Source organism: Henckelia pumila, unplaced genomic scaffold, assembly GCF_033568475.1.
Source record: "Henckelia pumila isolate YLH828 unplaced genomic scaffold, ASM3356847v2 CTG_28:::fragment_4:::debris, whole genome shotgun sequence".
Classification (NCBI taxonomy): domain Eukaryota; kingdom Viridiplantae; phylum Streptophyta; class Magnoliopsida; order Lamiales; family Gesneriaceae; genus Henckelia; species Henckelia pumila.
The window spans coordinates 48,784-52,790 of NW_027331793.1; the positions used below are offsets into that span (position 1 = coordinate 48,784).

General features: G+C 38.4%; 1 long non-coding RNA gene across 2 annotated transcripts; it reads right to left on the minus strand.

Moving 5' to 3' along the window:
- Positions 1-1,676: 1,676 nt before the first annotated feature.
- On the minus strand, positions 1,677-3,342 carry LOC140870893 (uncharacterized). 2 transcript variants are annotated; one of them, XR_012147566.1, is made up of 4 exons: positions 3,207-3,342; positions 2,778-2,840; positions 2,645-2,687; positions 1,677-2,101 (listed from the first exon to the last, which is right to left on the minus strand). It is a non-coding gene; the product is annotated as an uncharacterized lncRNA (long non-coding RNA). The 2 variants fall into 2 exon arrangements; XR_012147565.1 differs by having other exon boundaries at positions 2,645-2,840.
- Positions 3,343-4,007: the final 665 nt, after the last annotated feature.

The following is a 4,007-nucleotide window of genomic DNA, read 5'->3' on the forward strand; positions in this document are numbered from 1 at the left end:
ATCTTGTTCATATTGAAATTCACCACAAATCCGTCAAACGAAGAAGGAAGAGCTAGAAGTAGTAATTCCACGTTGAGTTCATGCTCCAACACCAAATCAAGGGTTACCAACTTCTGTATGAGCCAAATCACTCGTACCCCATGATCACGGACCGAAGTCCCTTCACGCATGCGACACGTCATTAGCTCCTTTACAGTAGCGAACCTTTCAGCCCTCGATTGAGCCCCAAAAAGTTCCTTGAGTTGTACGTGAATGTCAGCAGCATTCACGGTGTCCTCAAATCGCCTCTGGAGTTCATCAGACATCGAGGCTTGCATATAGCATTTGGCCTTGATATCATGGTCCCACCATGTATCAAGTTTGGCTAACTCTTCCAGACTTATGTCAGCTGGTGCTTCCTTCGGAGGAGATTTTTCTAACACGTAGAGCATCTTCTCCGAAGTCAAGACAATCTTCAACTTACGGAACCATTCCGTATAGTTTGCGCCAGTCAATTTATTTTGTTCGAGGATCGAGAAAAGTGGATTACGCGAATTCATCTTTATGAAATACTGAAAAGAAACAGACAAATATCAGTGATTGTTTAAGTAATTTACTAAGACATAAAATAGGCGATATTTATTTTATGAATCTCACTCCCACTATTTTAACGATTTCACTACCCTTTAGTGAAAACGGGAAACTGTTTTCCTTAGTGAGAACATGGAGTCCAATTGACAATCTATGGTCCCGAATAATATCAGCCAACCATAATTTCAAAAGGTAGAGCCCAATTGCTTCCAAAGCAACCTCCATGTTTTTACCTCATGTCCAATAAGGGCCCAATAATATGACGCCGTTTATTGTGACATGTCAAGATGACCCATCAATATTAAGTTGTGATGGACGGTCGCCATGTGGATCCCCCAATAATATGAGCCGATCCCATGGGAGTTCCACCCAACTTACAACATGTGTCGATCCAATGTACAGCTTTCCGACGAACGGGCCCCCCCAATAATATGAGCCGGACCGTATCCGCGGGTAGCATCTCATACATTGATCGTTGATGGAAGGTAGGAACATTTAAACAAATTTAAATTTCCTTTATTTATCTTGATATCAATTTTAAATCATATTTAAAATGAGGGATTTTAATTATGAAAATTTGTCTCATCATTTTTTAAAATTTTGTATGCTTGCCGGATTCACACAATTTTGTCTAAAACATGCATACAACAATAATATCACATATTATATAGGATGATCGATTCCATTTCTAATTGACCCGTGGTTGCCAATCACGAGTCTTAGTCCAATCCTAGGTAATATGCAGTATGCAATGCAATCCTATTACATTGAGCTTCCAATTTACATTTCTTCTGTCTTTATTGTCTGCTGGGCCCACCTCCATCTTCAAATCTAGATCTCCCACTGTGATGACCCGAGTTCTAATCTCTCATTAATCTCATTAATCATTATTAAACCATGTTAGACAATAATCAAAGTCTAAACAAGAGAATAAAAAAAAAAATTTTTTTTTTTTTTAAATAAGTTGAACTGCGCACGCGCGGGCATCACCCCTCGCGCGCGCGCCGGCCAATGAGACCGAGGTCCCCTGGCTTGGCTCGCGCGCGCGCGAGCAGGAGCTCGCCCGTGCGCCAGCCAAACTAACAGAAAAAAAATAATGGCTCAGCTGCTGTCAAAACCGAGATCATACCTATGATTGATTCAAGATCATGTCCTACCAAAATCTAGACATGATGAAATCAAGCATAACAACTACCATGCATTCTAACATGCTATTAATGCTAGTAATAAACCATTCCAAGGCTTTACAACATAATCATCATTCTTATAACATGCAATAACATTGTCATATATCCAGATCAAGACACCTTATGTTGATTCAAGGATTTACAACATATTTCCAATCCTATAAACATCAACAAAACCACAACTCAATCATCTACAAGTCTTGGTACAAGTATCCTTAAACATGATCATGATTAAGACTCATTAAACTTCATGACAGCACACATAACTCCTAACTCGGATCCTCACGCTATATCGATTTCATCCCTTGTTCTTTAAGTCCGCCTTTGCCCGGTTCCACTTCCTCCTATTGCAATGACACATACAACAAAACAATAGCCGGATAACTCCGGTGAGAAATAGATTTCCCAGTAAAAGCAACTAAACATGCATAATCAATATCACAATCATGATATAGAAATAAATACAATGCATGCTTTCAAAACAAGGTTCTTTTCATCATTCATCAACTGGGATCCCGAGAAGAAGATATCATAGCTAATCCACCGACACACCCTATCGAGGTGGGGCTACTATCTTGCTCCTCTAGACTTTGAAGCCATTATATATGCAACTCAGACGCTAGGCTCAAACAACCACCCAGGCCATACATATACAATCCCTCAAATCGTCTATTCGAACGTGTCCGTTCATTTCAAACTCAAGGAAATAAGTCATCAAGATGAATGCAACATGTAACATAATCAGGGCATTCATTATATCAGGAACTTATTCAAGTAATCAAAAGAAAGCACATAAGAGCACTTAAACAAACAAGTATGTGAATTGAGGGAACTCGATACAAACCATCTCGAGTTGTAATCCCAATCAAATTGTAGTCCACTTTTACCTTTCAAATGTAATGTCTAGGAGGTCTTCAAACTTGTCAAAAGCTGTACAATATCAAGCACCAAGCACAACTCAAAATCTGCTCAAGATCAACCCCAAACTTCAACAAGAATGCCAAAGGAAACTCTACCAACCTTGTGCTATCGTCTATCAGTTTCGAAGTCAAGAGTAATCAATTGAAATGTCCTGTTCAAGCACTGAAACAACAACATAACAAGCAAAGAATTATCAGCTAAGAGCTCATCCACTTCTAAGCTGAAGAATGATATCAAATCACTCCAATTCAAAAGTTCGACGGCATTTCGGTATAACTCGGCGATTCCCGCAAATCTCTATATCATTTCTAACATTCATATCAATTGTTCAACCTCTAAACTAAAATATCAGCAGGTGTATAGAGTGAATCAAAGCTGGTAAATCATAAGAACAAGAGATACAACTCAATCTTCAATCAAACTTCAAGATTAACAAAGCTAGAAGCTCAACAATACCAAATCAAATCCAACATCTGATATCTGCCATTTTCGAAATCTCAAACCTTGATGAACAAAGAAGATACTTACATCAAATCGAAGGTCTTGGCGAGAGGATTCCAGAACATCTTTCGGAATCGAATTCGGATAATCGTAACTCAAGATATGAAGATTTGAAGATGAGTGAAAGCTTGGAAATTCTCCGGAAACTTGCTCTCGGTTTCTTGGCTTGGAAATCTGATGAAATGTGTTGATTGACACGTTCACATGCTGATACATCACTCCAATTCTGATAAGTTTAGTCATTATTGCACTTTAGTCCCTCAAGAGTCCAATAATTGCAATTCAGTCCTCAATTACTCAATTCATTCAATTTCAATCCTAATCAATTTAAGAATATTAGAATTTAAATCAAAACTCCAAATATTCCCAAATTAATTATTCTTGGATTAAAATTAAATATTTCCGGGCGTTACAGTTCTCCCCCACTAAGACTCGATTTCGTCCTCGAAATCTTAGTAATAACAACCAATCAAATCAAATATCAGATACAGAAAACTAAAGGAGACTCACATCAATGAAATAACTCTGGAAATCGTTGTCTCATATCTGATTCAGTCTCCCAAGTCGCTTCTGCAATACCATGACGACTCCACTGAACCTTCACAAGCGGAATAGTCTTCGTACGAAGTTGCTTCTCTTTACGATCAAGAATCTGAATCGGCTTTTCAAAATAACTCAAAGTCTCGTCAAGTTCAGCTTCATCAGATTGAAGTACATGAGATTCATCAGAAAGATACTTTCGAAGCATTGATACATGAAAGACATCATGTATTCCAGATAACGCCGGAGGAAGAGCTAATCGATAGGCGAGATTGCCTATTTTCTCCA